Raw genomic sequence first — 19,887 nt, 5'->3', positions numbered from 1 at the left:
CCTTGTAGGCCTGTGAGGTGCAGCTTAACGGACTTACTGCTAAGATACAGGGTCTTTTTCCCAACAGGGAAAAAAATGCCAGTATGTTACTTGGAAGTAAGGCATTGTCACTATTATTCACCACTGTCAGTTCTTGTATTCCCTATAAAATACATAGGATATGGAAATAAAGGAATGGAATCCAAATAAAAGATATATTTTGATAACAATAGAGTCAGGATGTTCTAAAAAAAATAGCACACAAACAGGAAGAGCAAGGCCAGGGACTTGGACTCAATCAGACAGCTGGGGAAAGGGATGGGTGTGGAGGTTACTGGGGTAGGAGAATGGGCAGAGAGGGAAGCACCTGTTCCAGTTTGGAGGAAAACAATAAAAAGGATTTAGGAGGGAGTGAGGGCAGAAAGACATGCACATTCACCTATATCAATATTTGGCCTCTTGCTAAATAGTAACAACTTTTATTTATTAAAGGCAATGTGTATGCTAGGCACTGTACTAAGCCTGTTACATTGACTCATATCAATTCCTGCAATATCTCTATTAGGAATGCTCCTGGGAGGGGGCAACCCTCTAAAACTCAGAAACATTGCATAATCTCCCTAAAGCTATTAATAAAGACCAGAGTTGGAGTATGAACCAGCCTAGTACAATTCCAAAACCCTCTCTCCTCCCTAATATCTTCCATTAAAAAGAAAAAGGCAAATTAAAGTTTTGTGGATGAAGAAGAAAAACTAGCAGAATCTAAGCTCCATTTGTTTTAACCGTGGTGATTGGATTAACTCATCAACATTTGCTGAGAATTCATGAATTGTTAATGGAATTGTGGAAGTACTATCACCTTTGCTGTTGTCTGCTTGAATAGAGCTCCTTAATTTAACTACAGGGTATTTAAATTGTTTGGCTTCTCAGAAGCTTTTAATAGGCCTTGACCTGGAAATTGGCCAAGAGCTCTTGATAATAGAGTGGCCACTACACCGAGAAAGCTTATTTCTTGTACTAGTAAGAAGCAGAGAAAAAGGGAAAACTGTCACCAATATTGCTTTATTGGTCCAGATTATGTGTCCTGTAGATTTTAATGGTGGACACATATTACCATGAAAGTAGACAACAACACAAAAATGTCCTCATTTGAGAAGTAAAGTAGCTTTTCAGACTGCACAAGACTATAGAAGTCAGATGCTCTGACTTCTTCCTCTGTACTAGCCCTTTTTTAAAAACACTAATGGAACCAAACAGCTCAAGGGCATTATAAAAAAGCAAATGAGACGCATACTCTAATTAGAAACAATTTGAACCAAAGAATGTACACGGTGGCCTAGACTGCTTCATGAAATTGAATAAAAAAATAATGACTTGTACGTATAGGGGCACATGAATACTTACCAGTGATACTGGTAAAGTAAGAATTATGCAAAGTTGCATTTTTAGTGTCCCAGAGAAAATATGAATGAATAAGAAAAAGAAAGAAGAGGAGAAAGTATGAAAAGGAAGATCTGTTAACATTGAATACCCAGGGCAAAATAAGTTCATTGCACCAAGCAAAGAACAAGAAGAGATCTTAATTATTATATTTAATTATTATTTAATTTAATTATTTATTTTAGTTTAGTTTAAAAAGTAATCTCAAAGATGATGTATTAATCTTCCTCAGGTAATTATCATGATAACTCACATGTAGTATTTCTTTTTCTTTGGCAATCTATACTAGCACACAGAAAAATCAGCTGGAATTCTAATGAATTCCTAGGCTTTTGTAATCAGCATTTTAGATATTTAGATGACCTCACAGGTCATCTAGTCCAGTGTTTAGTAGTAGAGTAGTCTAGAGACTACCTGAGTCAGGACTGGTCAGAACGATTAATAAAAATGCATATTCCCGGAAATCACACCAAACATACTAACTCAAAACCTCTCATAGAAAAGAGTCATAGCAGCTTACTAACTTTGCGTGTATACAATGTTTTCTCTATTTACAGATATCATGGGAGACTTACAGAGGAATACCCAGGCCCTGCCTTCTCCCATCCTTTCCCCAATTTCAGAGGACTTGGTTAAAATACCTACTGTTAAGGACTGAATGCTGGTGTCCCCCCAGAATTCATGTATTGAAGCCCTAAGGAAATGTGATGGTGCTAGGAAGTAAGGTCTTTGGGAGGTAATTAGGTTTAGGTGAGGTCATGAGGATGGAGTTATCATGATGGGATTTCTGTTATAAGAAGAGGAAGATAGACCAGAGCTTCCTGTTTCTGTCATCACCTGAGGACACAGCAAGAAGGTGGCCATCTATAAGGCAGGAAGAGGGCCTTCACCAAGAACCGAATCTGTTGGTACCTTGATCTCGGACTTCCCAGGTTCCAGAACTGTAAGTAGTAAATGTCTGTTGTCTGTTTAAGCCTCCCAGTCTACGGTATTTTGTTAGGGCAGCCCCAGCTAATACCCTCACGCTGAGCTTGCCTTCTGTGTGATTTTCTGTAACTAGGACGTAGTTTTGCCCTTCTTCTTATATCTGGCGTCCATAAAATGATTATCATAAAATGAATTTTTGTTGCACCTATTCCTATTTCTTATCAGTGGGGCAATGTCAGAATTATGTTGGAATAAGACATATAGGCATTTGGAATTTGTAAGTCCTGTGCCTGTGAGATTTTAAGTTTTATGCAGTTCATACATATGAAAGTTAATCCTGTGTGATCTTTTAAACCCGGCAAGGGGCACAGACAGAATTTAAACTCATTTCTGGTTCAGCACTTCTTTTTCACCTGTATAATGCCATTTTTAACAATTGTGAATCTATTATATAATGTATGCCAAATAAAGATAGTGTTAGGGTATTTGAATTAAGGGCAACTACTACTGTGAAGGTCCATTAAGCTGTTGTTGCTGTTTTTAATTCAAGTGAAAAAAATTATAAAAATGATTTGTTTCAACATTTCAGTAGAGGATTACAGACTGGAAAGTTTCTTAAAAATAATATGGCCTCCTTATTTTACAGATGAGGAGAAAGTAGATTAATAATCTGCTGCTTAGTCATGAAAAGTGTTGACACCTTAGTTGCCATAAAAGGAAAAGGCTAATGAAAAAGATGGGGGATGAATTATTATTTATTTTTGGCTGATGAAACATATCAAAAGGCTATTAATAAAAAACAACACCCCCATTCCATTGTCAAAGATAAGTGTGACATCTAAATAGAAAATACTTAATGTTTTTACAAAGAAGACCTAGATCTGTTGGAATAAAGAACATGATGCTTACTTGCAGAGGAAAACCACTGCATTAATGGCCATAAGGAAAAAGAATTCATTAGTAGGTGGATTTGAGCACCATGTATTCCTTATTAACAAAGAGCAATGTTCACAAAAACTAGGTCTTCCTTCAGCAAACATTTGTTTAATATCTACCATGAGTTAGAATGTGCAAGAACACTTGAAAGTCAGATTGCAAAGAGACAGGTTCCTAGGCTCTAAAAACATGCCAGAAAAAAGATAAACTAGAATCCCATGTAAATATTTCTTAAAGAAACTCAAGAGTGGGACAGTACTAATAATTAATAACTATTAACTATGTTACCTTTCAAAGACCTTTTTTGCACATTAGCTTGTTATCCCCCCTGTGAGAAAAATACATCTTGAATTCCTTTTAACCGACAACAAGAAAAGTGAGGCCAAGAAATTATGTGATTTACTTACAGCAACCAGAAGGATAAACTAGTGTTAAAATTTTTTTTATCCAAAACTTGAAAATGGGGCGTGGAGCATTATCACCTTCCAATGTAATAAAGGCCATTGGATCAAAGGCCCACCAAGGACTATTTAATTCTCTAAGAGAGTGTACTTGTGCTTGAGTTTGCTATTTTACTATTTGATTAGAGTACAGATACTGTAAATGACATGTTAACTTATAGATTTTTGTTTGGTAGAGATGATAACGACAAAGATTATGGTTTAATTGTCCTGTTGGAAATTAACTACTTTGTATTTAATATTCTCCTCCCTACTACTCCCAAAATGCCTGTAAGTAACCAGTTTCTCAGAGTGGTCTTTGAACAAGCTTTACCATCTTAATGGCTCCAACATTAATGGCTTAATATGTCTACGACAAATATTTATTCTGTATTTGTATGAGAGTCACTTTTGCTTTTTGATAATTATACTTTGACACTATGCAAATGATTCAGAAATTTATTGAATTCCATAATTATGACAATTAAAAATGACATTATTACTCTGAACTTAAAAAATAAAGTATTCTCTAGTTCAGCACCCAATAATTAAATATCATTTGTATTCTTATAGCATTGTCTGTGACCCTCACTGTATATTCAGTATGGATCAGTGACTTTTTCTGTGTACAATTTCTCACCCTAACCAGATTTTAGACTATCCCTCTTGTTTGCATCCCTCAGGCCAGAGGGAAATATGTAACATTAATGTGCACAAGGCCAATATGTCCAAATTAGTATTTACAGTGGAAGTTTAGACAGTTCAAACAAAATAGAACTGGAACTGGCTGTTAGAAAACTGAAAGAGAGAAATGGTAAGATTTACATGTTTCATATATCTGTAAGTCTATATGTCCAGACTAGTTTGAAGAATAATTTAAGATTTCAAGGACCAAAAAAAAAAAAAGCAAAAACAAAAACTTCCACCTATAGCAATGTAGCACATATTCAAAGCTGAGTAGAATAACAAAGAAAAGAAAGTGAGAACTTCAATCAAGATTGGAAAAACAGGCTCAGAATGACAGATATTGACAGATATAACCAGGGTTCCAAGTTAAAAACTGATCACAGAGTAAAAGACTTCCTAGGTTTGCTGTGGCTATGTAGAGAAATAAGGGGAAAAAGGCAGCAGAACTAATGACTTCTTGACTTTCAATATCATTATATTGCTGTTAGAACATAAACAGTCTATTTAGCCTTTTTCTTTCCTCTGTCCTTCTAAGTCCTGTATTAGTGTAAGAAGTATTATACAATCAAGATATATAGTTAAATTACCAAGTTTTTGCAATATCAGTCCAAAAAGTTCGTGGAGATCCCATTTTTTTCCTTTAAAATGTTTTAGAAAGATAGAGGTGACTGGACAGAAGAACATTTTGTAAATGGTCAGATAGTTCTGGCAATAAAATTAATCACTCAAAAACAGTCAAAATTATCTTCCAAGCTTTATTTTCAGAATATGCAGTACAGAGCTCTCAGATATGAAACATTCTCAGCACTAAGACATAGAAGATAACATGCAACCCAAGATATCAAGCATAGTTAAACAGCCTTCATGAAAAATGCAAGTAAACAATTGTTTTAGAGCTAGCAAACAGCCTTGTATAGTTTTACTCATTTCACATTTGCTTATTTCACAAAGACATGGTTTTTCTTGTGATTTGTTATAATGACAAATTGCATGCTGGGAACACACATAACAGTTTTCCAATTTAGCTAAATATTTATACAGTTTTATTACAATGTTGATTTTTGTGAATTTATTGATTAAGTATCTCCCCTGCAGCCTTTGCTTAGTTTCTCCTTTTATTTCACAAATGTAGTCAATTCACATTATCTACACTAATGCTAAAGAAAAATAACACTGGTATCTTAGAACAAAGAGGATCCAGGAGTGAGTAAGAGTATCATTTACTGTCATGTCAACCCCTAAACATACACATAGCATCCATCTTTACCCAGCCTTAAAACTTTTCTGATTTTGCCCTATAGGACCATATGGAGGAAATGTCTGAGGAAATGGTGAAATGAAAGAGAGAATTTGTGAACTTGGCTGAAAGGTAGGAGGATGATAGTGTGTGTATGTGTGTTTGTATTCATATATATTAACAGTACACTTGCCCAGACCATGATGAACCAGGATTACATCATAGAGGGTACAAATGAATGTAGTGTTCTAGAGTCTGGTTAGGGAAATAAGATAAAAACAGGAAAAATTAAAAACCACTTGATTTAATCACTTGATTTGAATCCCACCAGGAACCCTAGAGAAATCTCCCTGCTGTTATAAGTATCTGCATTGATACCAGTGTTCTGATATCAATGACCTCTTTTGTAAGCCCACTGCCCACAAAGTTTAAGTGAAGTTTTTATTATTCCAGTGTTTTGGCCACAGAATAAGAAATCTTCAGCGTGTTCCGGAGCATGTCTACTTAATCAGCTGCAATGACCTGCTGCCCAGGTCCCTTTGATTTCATGGCAATATCCCATCTCCACTGTCTCACCCTGGTGACAGTCATTGTAGGGTTCCTGTTGGCTCTACTGTCCTCTGCTGGTGCAGCCCAACATTTTCTTGTCATGCCTTCTCTTAGGCATCCAGGTCATCCACAGCCCTTGGAGATTTATTTAACAAGTGTTTAAGAAACATTGGTCTTTCGCAGGCATTGGTGCTAGCCACTAGCCACCTTCGATATCTTCAAGAGAAACTTCCAGGAGCTTTTAATCTGGCTGATGTTCTCAGCAATTCCAGCTTACCCTGCAATGCTAGCCTCAGGGTTCCAGATCTACTGGGAGCTGCTCCTTAGACTAACCCCTTGTTTTATAACTCAACCCAGTCTGCAAACACAGGTCACTGTAGTGGGGTCACTATGACTCTGAACATCACTTATCTCTTACTTATTCTAAATCTTAGAATGATGTATAAATAATAGAAAAAGTAAAATCAAAAGCTTTTTTTGAAAAGAACAATAAAATTTATAAAATTCTATTCATAGTATCTGAAAAGAAAAAGAAGATAAAAATTGCCAACTATCTGTACATCCTGTAGATACAGAAAGTAATAGGGGGATTTTATGAACAACTTTATACCAATACATTCAACAGCTTATAGTAAAAGGGCAGGTTCCTCAAAAGACATAAAATGCCAAATCTGACTTGAGAAAAAAATAGAAAATCTGATTGCTTTTATCTTTTAAGTATAGTTGTCCCTTGAACAATGTCGGGGTTAGGGTTCCTAACACCCCTCACATTAGAAAACTCACGTATAAATTTTGATTCCCCCAAAACTTAACTATCAATAGCCTACTGTTGACCAGAAACCTTACCGATAACATTAATAGTTGTTTAACACATATTTTGTACGTTATATGTATTATATACTCCATTCTCACAATAAAGTAAGCTAGAGAAAAGAAAGTGTTATTAAGGAAAACACTTTTACAGTACTGTACTGTAATTATTGACACCATTAAGTTTTTGTCTGCTTACAAGATAAGTTGTCTGTCAGTACCTACATCAATACTGCCTTATATGATACAAAACAATGTAGATGTTGTATGTATTACTAACATTAGACATCAAAAATGAAAAGATAATGTGAAAGAAATTCATATTTATTTGCAGCTATAATGATTCATGCATTGCTAACAAGCAGCAATATGATTGTTTTATGATAGCCTAGTGTAATCGATATGAATGCTTCATGGTAACCTAGCCTATACGCTAATGAATGTATCATTATAAAATTTTTATGGTATACAGTATTACAGTTATATTCATAATAAAATATTGGAAACATCGTTAAATTTTTTTAAAAAAAGACTTACCTATGATGATAGGCTGATATGTAGTTTTTCCAATTACAAGAAAGAGGCATACTATACAGTAGTGTAATTCTTTAAAAGCAAACTTACAAAACAGTAAGAAAAGTAACACATTATTAACTTTATATTAAATATCACTTGCCCTGTGCCTATGCAAGGATAGACTGTTCACTGTGACGTTGATGATGATGACACAAAAACAGATTTTGCCATGCAGTTACTAAATTTTCACATGAGTACACTCACACACGTACACAACAGATAAGTTTATTAACTGTATGACATGAGGATTATTTACTATTAAGTGGAAGTGGATCATCATAAAGTTCCTTATCCTGTCATCTTTACGTTGTGTAGGCTGACGAGGAAGAGGGGTTGTCTTGCTGTCTCGGGTGGCAGAGGCAGAAGAGGTGGAGGAGGTGGAAGGAGAGGCAGGCACACTTAGGGTAACTTTATGAAAATACATTGTAATTTCTCTAAAAATGCTTCAGATTTTTCATTTCTCTAAAAGTGTTTTTATATGGTACCAAGGCTTCTTCCACTGTTTGCTTTAGCTTCAGTACCCATATCATGTTGTAAAAGAAGTCAAAAGCAGTCTTGTATAATTGGAACCCTTCTGCCAGATTGTCTAATGTCAATTTGCTTTCTGGCACTGTTTCTTCTGTATCTTCTTCCTCATCACCGAGCACTGGTTTCAAAACGCTCATCTCCATCAGGTCGTCTTCTGCTAATTCATCTGGTGTGGTGTATATTACTTCTTGAATTTCTCCAAAATCTGTATCTTGAAACCCTTCACACAGCCCCTCTCTTTTTTGCCATAACCACAATACCTTTCATCATTTCCTTGACTGGCCCTTTTGTAAATCTTGTGAAGTCACACACAACATCTGGACACAGTTTTATCCAGCAGAAATTTATTGTTTTTGGCTTGATGGCTTTCATGGCTTTTTCTATAACAACGATGGGATCTTCAGTGGTGTAATCCTTCCAGACTTTCACGATACTGTCTCTATCATGAAAGGGTTCTCTTCATAGCATTGACAAAGTTTTTTACAGAGTACTGTGTATAATGAGCCTTAAAGGTCCTTATTACCCGCTGATTTAGAAGTTCAATTAATGACACTGTGTTTGGATGCTAGTAGACTACTTCAGTGCCTTTGGTGTTGAACTCTTGGGGTTCTGGGTGGCCAGGGGCATAGTCCAATATGAAAAGAACTTTAAAAGGCAGTCCCTTACTGGCAAGGTATTTCTTTTTTTTTTAAATCCACAATGTCCCTTTCTTTTTTTTTTTTTTTTTAATAAATTTTATTTATTTATTTATTTATTTATTTATGGCTGTGTTGGGTCTTCATTTTTGTGCAAGGGCTTTCTCTAGTTGCGGCAAGTGCGGGCCACTCTTCATCGCGGTGCGCGGGCCTCTCACCGTCGCAGCCCCTCCCGTTGCGGGGCACAGGCTCCAGACGCGCAGGCTCAGTAGTTGTGGCTCACGGGCCTAGTTGCTCCGCGGCATGTGGGATCTTCCCAGACCAGGGCTCGAACCCGTGTTCCCTGCATTGGCAGGCAGATTCTCAACCACTGCGCCACCAGGGAAGCCCCTGGCAAGGTATTTCTTGACTTCAGGGACAAAGCAGCCATAGAACCAGTCCAGAAAAAGGGTTCTCGTTGTCCAGGGCTGCTTGCTCTACAACAAAAGAATGGCAGTTGGTGTTTAATCTTCTCCCTTCAGGGCTCAGGGGTTAACAGCTTTATAGATAAGGGCAGTCCTGATCTTAAACCGGACTGCATCTGCACAAATGAGTAGAGTTAGCTTATCCTTTCCTGCCTTAAATCCTGGTGCTTGCTTCTCTGCTTTACTATTAAATGTCTTTCATGGCTTTTTTTTTTTTTTTTTTTTTTTTCCCCACGAATGGGACACCTTTTTCTGCGTTAAAAACCTATTCAGGCAGGTAACCTTTCTCCTCAGTGATTTTCTTAATGGCATCTAGGAACTTGTCTGCTGCCTCTTGATGGGGAGAAGTTGCTTCTCTTGTTATTTTGACTTTTTTTTTAAGCCAAACCTCTTTCTAAAATTACCAGACTATCCTTTGCTGGCATTAGTTCTCCAGCTTTAGATTCTTCACCTTTCTTTTGCATTAAGTTGTCACATAATGACTTCACTTTTTCTCAAATCATATTAGAGTCTATAGGTATGCCTTTCTTATAGCAATCCTGTACCCACATAAATCTGCATTTTCAATATGAGATAAAAAAGATATTTTGCAAAAAGTGCAAGGTTTTCACACCTGCTGGCCTAGTTGCAGCAGCAGCTTCACAAATTTCCTTTCCTTTTTCTTTCTTTCTTTTTTTTATACAATGGTCTTTACACTGGATTCATTTATCTTGAAATGGTGGGCAACTGTAGCTGCAGACCTCAATCTATGGTACATATCAAGCAATTCAACTTTTTCTTATAATGTCATGATTTTTCTCTGCTTCTTGGGAGTACTTTCAGCATCATTTGTGGTACTTCGTATGGGTCCCATGGTGTCATTCAAGGTTTATGGTATTGCACCAAACACAATGAAAAATATAGGAAAATCATGAGAGAGGACTTTTTACTGTGATACACAATTTAGTAGAGAGATGAACTGCTCACATGGAGATGATTAGCCACACACTGTGTTTTAAGTGGATACTCACAACACTTGGCTCACCACAATAGGAACAGGAGGTGGCTACAAAATTATTACAGTAGTGCAGTATGTACTATAGTTAATTTTATGAAGTTATGATTTAACACTATATATTTACATTTCTTTGTTTTTCTCAGTGGTGAATGGCTTGATGTAAGTCTATGAGTGTTTGTATAAGTTTTGATAAATTTTAACTTTTTATAACAGATTTGTTTATTTTTTTATAGTAAATGATAAAATAGATGAGTATGTACATATATTTTATGTATTCACCACATGCCTTTTTTTTTCAATTTTTTTTGATATTTCTAGGCTATGCAATTCTTCCTCAAGTTTTTTCAAATTGTCACAAATCTAAAAAAAAAATTCCAATATGTTTACTGGAAAGAATTCACATATAAGTGGACCCATGCAGTTCAAACCTGTGTTGTTCAAGGGTCAACTGTATAAAGAAAACTCCAGGCTCCAAGTGGATCAACAGTAAGTTTAATAAACATTTAAGAGTAAAATAATCCTAATTCTATACATCTCTCAGAAAATAGAGGAGGAAACTTTCATCAACTCATTTCATGAGGCTGTTACAAGAAAAGGAAACTATGGAACAGTATCCTTCATAAACATAGCCACAAATGTCCTTAACAAATATTGAGCCCTCTTTTGGTTGGATGAGGTTATTTAACTAGATTTGGCCAATGATTATGAGAATATATATATCTCACTTCTCTGTTGAAGCATTTATTGCTGATATGAAACTCTCCAAAACTATTTTGTTCCCTCTGCTACATTCCAGAAGCAACTTTTGAGATAGTAGTTGTTGGAGGACAGAGGAAACAAAAAGTACCCACTGAACTGAGAAGGGTATCTTGAGAACAGAAAGACAAGGCAGGCAGCTCCATGTAATCAATGCATCAGGTTGTTTGTTTTTTTTAATGTCTTTATTGGAGTATAATTGCTTTACAATGTTGTGTTTCCGCTTTATAACAAAGTGAATCAGCTATATGTATACATATATCCCCATATTCCCTCCCTCTTGTGTCTCCCTCCCACCCTCCCTATCCCACCCCTCTATCTGGTCGCAAAGCACCAAGCTGATCTCCCTGTGCTATGCGGCTGCTTCCCACTAGCTATCTGTTTTACGTTTGGTAGTGTATATATGTCAGTGCTACTCTCTCACTTCATCCAAGCTTACCCTTCCCCCTACCCGTGTCCTCAAGTCCGTTCTCTACGTGTGTGTCTTTATTCCTGTCCTGCCCCTAGGTTCATCAGAACCTTTTTTTTTTTTAGATTCCATATATATGTGTTAGCATATGGTATTTGTTTTTCTCTTTCTGACTTACTTCACTCTGTATGATAGACTCTAGGTCCATCCACCTCACTACAAATAACTCAATTTCGTTTCTTTTTATGGCTGAGTACTATTGCATTGTATATATGTGCCACAAACTAGTGGTTACCAGTGGGGAGAGGGAAGGTGGGGGCAAGATAGGGGTAGGAGATTAAGAGGTACAAACTACTAGGTATAAAATAAGCTACAAGGATATATTGTACAACACAGGGAATATAGCCAAGATTTTATAATAACTATAAATTGATCATAACCTTTAAAAATTGTGAATTACTATGTTGTACACCTGAAATTTGCATAATGTTGTACATCAACTATACCTCAATTAAAAATAAATAAAAGCAATTGGAAAGGGAAAAAAAAAGAAAAGAAAACACGTAGAAAGGAGCAAAAGAGATGAGTTTAAGTTTTTAGTTGATTCTGGGAGACTACACAATACATTTTACATCCTTATTATTTCTTTCAGTGGTATCTCCTGTTCTTATTGCTCTGTGTAACCAATGGCCAAAGGTCCAGTTTTGCTTTATTATTCTTGCTTTTAGTTCTGCCTTGATATTTTCTACACACTTCCTGCTATATCTACCTAGATATCTTCCAAATCAATTTCCCAATAAGGGACATTATTCCTAAATTTGAGAATTGATGAAAGATTTATGGGTCTTACAGCCTCCTAGTTATACTCAATCCTCATTATTCATGGATTCCATATTTGCAAATTTGTCTACTCACTAAAATTTATTTGTGACCCCCAAATCAATACTTGCATCACTTCTGTGGTCATTCATGGACATGCATAGAGTGGTGAAAATTTGGAGTTGTCTGACATGAATTTTCCCAGATGAGGTTAAACAAAGTGTTGCTGTGCCCTCTTGTTTCAGCTCTTGTTTTTGCAGTCTATTTAATGCCACATCTTATGCTCATTTGTGTGTGTGTAGGGGTGGGGAGGGGGTTTGGTGATTTTGCTGTTCTAAATGGCCCCTAAGCATAGTGCTGAAGTGTGGTCTACTGTTCCTAAGCAGAAGAAGGTTGTGATGTGCCTTATGAAGAATGTATATGTTCTAGATAAGCTTTGTGCAGGCATGAGTTATAGTGTTGTTGGCTGCAAGTTCAATGTTAATGAATCAATAACATATATTAAATAAGGTGTCTTTAAGCAGCAATATGCATAAAACAAAGTTATATATTGATCAGTTGACAAAAATATGACCAGATGTTAGCAGGAACCTAATCTTATATTTCCCCTAGGAGCAATGGTTCAGTGTCTGCTAATGCAATGTTCATGAGGATATTTTAGAGCATTACCATGAATAAAGAGAAACAACTGTATTTCCTTCTGAGAATCCCCTTGTGTCTCACATAAAACATGCTCAAAAAAGCTCATATACTTCTCAACAAATAAAAATACTCCTCATTTTTTACATCTCACTTGTAATATATACTCAAAAATGTTCAAAAGTTCACTAATTTTAAAGGCAGAGTTAAATGATTTTTTTAATATATGTACACACTTGAGAAACTACCAACTATAGCAAGATACAGAACACTCCAATAAAGTTCCCTCATATCCCTTCTCAGTTAGTATCCCCAACCTGAGGTAAGCATTCTTCTGACATCTATTACCGTCTATTTCGTCTGTTTTTTGAATTGCATGTAAATGGAATCACACTGTATGTACACTTTTGTGTCCAGCATATTTTTTATCAACGTAAAGTCTATGTTAGTGGTTGTATTTATTAGTAACGCATTCATTATGTATTACTCTGTAGTATTCCATTGTATGAATTAATCAAAATATATGTATCCATTCCCCAGTTGATAGACATTTGGGTTACTTCTAGTTTGAGGCTATGATGAACAAAATTGCTTTGAACATTCTTGTGCATATATTTTTCATAAATAGATACCTAGGACTGGAACTGTTGTATGTTCCTCCATCATAAGATAGATGTAGGTTTAGCTTTACTAGACATTAATAGTTTTCTTAAATGGTTAAATAGTTTTCCTTCCATCAGCAACGTATGAGACTTCCAGTTACTCCACATTCACCAACATTTGCTCTACAGATTTTTTTTTTAAATATTTTAACCATTACAATGAGTATGAGATATTCTCTCATTGTGGTTTTAATTTGCATTTCCCTGAAGGCTAATAATAATATTGGTCACTTAATATTTATTCATTTAATTAATTTACTGGGTTTTGTGTTCTGTTTAAGAAATATTGCTTATTCCAATGTCATGAAAGTATTCTATGTTATATTCCGGAAGCATTACTGTTTTATCTTTTAAATTTGGGGCCTTCCAATATGGATATCCAATTGGTCCAGCACCATTTACAGGAGAGACAGTCTTTTCACTTTTGAAATTTAAATGAAATGAATCTATTTGTCTTAAATCAGTTGCTCGTGTATGTATGGTGTGTTTCCGTACACTTTTCTATTGCATTTGATTCTTTGTCTATCCCTTTCACTAATATAACATTTCTTAATTGTTACAAATTTCTAGTAAGTCTTAAAATCTATTACTGTATGCCTTACATCTTTGTTGTTTTCAAAATTTTCTTGAGTATTCTAGATCTTTATGGGTTCCCATACATTTTAAAATCAGCTTTTCAATTTCCTGTGGAAGTTTTCTTCTGAAATATTTATTGGAATTATATTGAATTGAGTTCAATTGAATTGAATACTTAGATAATTTTGCTAATAACTAAGGTCTTAAAAATATTGTCTGGATATTTATTCAGATATCAAAAAATTTTTATTTGAGTAGTATTGACAAAGCTATGGAGAACTTTTTTTCTTTCTTTTTTTTCCTTTTCTTTCCTCCTCCCCCCCGCATAGTTAGGGCTTTCTGAGGCAAAGAAAACTGAAACCTGGCTAAAACATAAGCCTTGGAAATGAAATGATAACCAAACAGATAGTGAGAACTTAAGAGATTTACTTTCACAGAGGTATGTTTTTATTTCAAGGGGATTCGTCCTGGAGCCAGGGAGATAAAAATCTTGATTATAAACTCAAAGATGCTTGTCTTATCTTCCCCTAAAGACTTTTATTTACATTCTAAAAGGTAATAGCCCAGAATCATTCCCTTTCTCCTCTCAAGGACTGTTTACAATAGGGAACTATGTCTTCTCTACTCTCTCAGAAGGGAAAGCTATCCCTCTCCTATTTAAACTTCCAGATTCATATTTTTATGGTTCTTTAGCCTACAGGACAGACCGCAGTACTGGTAGGGTGACATCTAATCTGTTTCTTTTCCAGAAGAGAAAAGAATTGGGGCAAATGGGAATTGATATGGTTAGTGCTATAGGTATATAATCTATTCCTGCCCTACAAAGCTCATGCCTATTTTCAGACAATACAAATAAATATAGATACTAAAAACTTGTCAGTATTTCATACTTTCTAGTGAAGAAGCTTTTCATATCTTCATAGGTTATATCTAAGTAGTTGATGTTTTAAAAATTCTAATATAAGTGATATCTGCAAATTTCTTTTTTCCACTAATTTATTGCTATTATATAGAAATCTAAAAGTTTGTTAGTAGTGTATAGATATCCAGTTGATTTTTGTAGATTTGTATATATTTTGTATATTAATTGTATCCATCAGCCTTGCTAAATTCACTTACTCATTTAACAGTTTCTTTGTAGAGTATTTGTTTTAATCTTTTTTCTCCCCCTGCCCCCATCTTTTTTTTGGGGGGGGGGGTGGAACGGATCTTGCAGTAGTGACTAAGACCTCCATCACAATATTGAATAGAATTGTGCTTATATTCAGTTTGTCTCGTTCTGGATTTTGGGGAAAAAGTATTCTCTGTATCTCCATTTAGTATAATGATAGAAATGGGTTTTTCTAGATACCCTTTTTCAGATTAAGGAAGTTCTATTCTGTTCCTTCCTTCCTGAGAGGAATAATTATGACGTGAATGGAAGTTTAATTTTTTTTAAGTTGTTTTTTCTATCTATTGAAATGCTGATGTGATTTTTAAAATTTATTTCGGTAATGTGGCAAATTATATTCTTTGCTTTTCAAATGTTAAACTAATGTTGCATTCCTGAAATAAAAATCAATTGTAATGTAAAACAACTATATATGTATATATGTATATAAATATATATATAGTGGTTATATATAATTCGTATATATTCATACATATTCACTGCTAGACTTATTTGGTAATATTTTGCTCAGCATTTCAAAATTCATGTTCATAAGAGATATTGCCTATAATATTACTTTCTTGTGATGCCCTTGTAAGAATTTGGTAATTTGCTATCAGAATTATGCTAGATTCATAGAACAGATTGTGAAGTCTTTCATTTTCCTCCATTGTGTCAAAGAATGTGCATAAGATTCATAGTATTTTTTCCTTAAATATTTGGAATAATTTGCCTTTGAAATAATTTGCCTTTGAAATCATCTTGACCTGGAGTTTTCACTGTGGGAAGGTTTCAGTTACATTAATAGGAAAAAAAATGATTACTCAGATTTTCTATTTCCTTTTTTTTTTTAATTTATTTTTTTAATTTATTTATTTTTGGCTGTGTTGGGTCTTTGTTGCTGTGTGCGGGCTTCCTCTAGTTGCAGAGAGCGGGGGCTACTCTTTGTTGCAGTGCATGAGCTTCTCATTGCAGTGGCCTCTCCTGTCACGGAGCATGGGCTCTAGGTGCTCAGGCTCAGTAGTTGCAGTGCACAGGCTTAGTTGCTCTGTGACATGTGGGATCTTCCTGGACGAGGGCTCGAACCCGTGTCCCCGGCATTGGCAGGCGGATTCTTAACCACTGCGCCACCAGGGAAGCCCCTCTATTTCCTTTTTTTTTTTTTTTTTCCTTCTTTTTCTTTCTTTTTTTGTCTGCATTGGGTCTTCGTTGCTGTGCGCAGGCTTTCTCTAGTTGCGGCGAGCGGGGGCTACTCTTTGTTGCGGTGCGCGGGCTTCTCATTGCAGTGGCTTCTCTTGTTGCGGAGCAAGGGCTCTAGGCACGCGGGCTTGAGTATTGCAGCACACGGGCTCAGTAGTTGTGGCTCGTGGGCTCTAGAGCGCAGGCTCAGTAGTTCTGGCGCACGGGCTTAGTTGCTCTGTGGCATGTGGGATATTTCCGGACCAGGGCTCGAACCCGTGTCCCCTGCATTGACAGGCGGATTCTTTACCACTGCACCACCAGGGAAGTCCCCTATTTCCTTTTATATTAGTTTTTTTGAGTTACATTTTAAAGGAATTTTTTTTCATTTTATCTAATCTGTTAAATTTACAATATCCTCTGATCTTTAAAAATGCATATAAAATATCTCCCTCCCTTTCAGTAGTGATGTCACCCTTTCCATTCTTGATAGTGTAATTTGTGTTTTCTCATTTTTTATAATTTGAGGATCAGTCTTCCAAGGGGTTATCAATTTTTAAAATATTTTCGAAAAACTAAGTTCTACTGATTATCCCTATTGTATGTCTGCTTTCTATTTAATTTTCTTATATTCTTTTATTACCTCTTAATATTTTTTGGTTTAATTTATTCTCTTTCTACCTTCTTGAGATGCAAACTTCATTTTTCCATTTTTCATTTTTCTAATATATGAATTAAAGCAAGCAGTTTCTCTCTATGCCCTTAACTGTATTCCTCAAATATTTTCATATGTCATTATGTTTAGTTCAAAATATTTTCTAATTTTCATTGTGATTTTTCTTCTTACCTATTGAGATGTTTAGAAAGGTGTTAATACATACATTAGGGGATTTTCTGTTTCTCTTTCTGCTGTCAATTTCAAATATATTACTCCACAATTTAAATCCTTTGCAATTTTTGGAGACATACTTTATGGTCCAGTATGTGGTCTATTTTTGGTAAAGTTTCTTATGCACTTAAAAAGAATGTATTCTGCAGTTGTAGTATGTAGTAATCCAAACATGTCATTTAGGTCAAATTGGTTAATAGTATTGTTCAAATTTTTCATATCCTTATGATGTTTTTGTCTGCTTGTTCTAATAATTGCTAAGAGAATTGTGTTAATATCTTCTACTCTGACTAAGGATTCGTCTATTTGTCCATTTTGGTTTTGTCAATTTTTATTTTATATATCTTGTTACCATAATTAGATGGAAATAAAATGAGTATTTTTATGCTTAGTGAATTGACTCTTTTATCATCAGATGTCCACTTTTAGTGCTAGTAATACTACTTGTATCAAAGTTTACTTTGTCATATATAACATAGCCACATCAGCTTTCTCCTGGTTAACATTTCCATGGTACATATTTTTTCATTCTTTTTCTTTCATTCTATCAATTTTCATATTTTTAAGTGTGTCTATTGTGAATAGAATATATTGAGCCATTTAAAAAATCTACCTCACTATCTTTTCTTAATTTTAGTATTTCATCACTATTGCATTCAATATTATTACTGGTATAGCTGGATTTAAGTCTGTCATCTTGCTATTTGTTTTCAATTTTTCTTCCATTTATTTTTGCTCTAATTTGTTTCTTCTTTTCATTTTTGTTGTATTAAACAAGTATTTTAAAAATTATTCCATTTTATCTCTTCTAACATTTTAGATATACCCTTTGTGTTAATATTTAAGTGGTTATGTTGCCTGTTATAGGTCATCCTTGAACTTATTTCAGACTGTCATATTAGTAATTTTACCATTTTATGAATAATTCAGAAACCTTTCAATAGTTTAACTATATTTAACAATCTTCTGCCCTCATGCGATTACAAACATATATTTCACTTCTATATTTGTTATAAATTCTAGAAGACATTGATGTTATTCATGATTTAAACAGATAATATTCTTTTGTATTCACCCACATACTTATCTTTTCAGATACTTTTCATTCCTTTCTGAAGTTCTGTGCTTCCATCTGACATCAGTTTATTTCAGCCTGAATAATTTATTTTAGCATTTCTTGTACTCTGGTGTGTTGACAAGTATTTCAGCTTTTGTTTGTCAATAAGCACCTTTATTTCACTTTCATTTTGAATGGTATTTTTGCTGAATATAAAATTGTAAATTATTAGTTTTTTTTTCTTTCAGCACTTCAGAGTTGTCCATTATCTTCTTCCAATGTTTCTTTTGCAAAGTTATCTGTCGGCTTTATTTCTATTACTGCAATGCAATGGGTCTTTTTCTCTGGCTGATTTTATGAGATTCTCCTCATTTTTGTTTTTAGCAGTTTCACTATAACGTGTGGTTTTCTTTTTTTATCCTGCTTGGAGTTTCCTGAGGTTCTTGCATCTGGTGTTTATATATTTCATTAGTTTATGAAAATTCCTGGATATCACTTCCAATATTGTTTCTGCCTCATTTTCCCTCTCCCTCTCTTTTCCATCTGGGTCCTCATTTACTTATAATAAACTATTTGAGTCCCTTTTCACTTGGTTATTTATTTTTCAGATATTTCATTGTTAGTGTATAGAAACACAACTGATTTCTGTATGTTGATTTTGTATCCTACAACTTTACTGAATTCATTAATTAGTTCTAACAGTTTTTTGATTGTCTTTAGGATTTTCTATATATAAAATCCTATCATCTGCAAATAAAGAAAAATTTACTTTTTCCCTTCTGATTTGGATAATTTTTATTCTTTTATCTTATCTGATTGCTCAAGCTAAGACTTCTAGTACTTTGTTGAATAAGGATGGTGGGAGTGGGTACCCTTGTCTTATTCCTGATCTTAGAGGAAAAGCTTTCAAAATTTCACCATTGAGTATGAGGTGTGTGGCTTTTCCCATAGGGCCTTTATTATGTTGAGGTATGTTCCTTCCATACTCAATTTGTTGAGGGTTTTATCATGAAAGGATGCCTCATTTTGTCAAATGCTTTTTCTGCATCTGTTGAGATGGTCATGTGATTTTTATCTTTCTTTCTTTTAATGTGGATATCACATTTAATGTGGTTTATGTATGTCAAACCATCCTTTCATCCCAAGGATAAATCCCACTTGATCATGATGTATGATCCTTTTAATGTGCTGTTGAATTCAATTTGCTAATATTTTTTTTTTCAAAGAAGACATACAGCTGGCCAACAGATACATAAAATGATATTCAGTATCACTAATCATCACGGAAATGCAAATCAAAACCACAATGAGATATTACCTCACACTTGTTAGAATGACTATCATCAAAAAGACAAGAGATAACAAGTGTTGGCAAAGATGTGGAGAAAAGAGAATACTTGTGCAGTGTTGGTAGGAATGTAAATTGGTACAGCCACTATGGAAAACAGAATGGAGATTCCTTAAAAACATTAAGAGTAGAATTACCACATGATTCAGCAATGCTTCTGGGTATATACTGAAGGGAAATGAAAATAAGATATTGAAA

Source organism: Balaenoptera musculus, chromosome 9, assembly GCF_009873245.2.
Source record: "Balaenoptera musculus isolate JJ_BM4_2016_0621 chromosome 9, mBalMus1.pri.v3, whole genome shotgun sequence".
Classification (NCBI taxonomy): domain Eukaryota; kingdom Metazoa; phylum Chordata; class Mammalia; order Artiodactyla; family Balaenopteridae; genus Balaenoptera; species Balaenoptera musculus.
Note: the sequence above shows the minus strand (reverse complement) of the source record.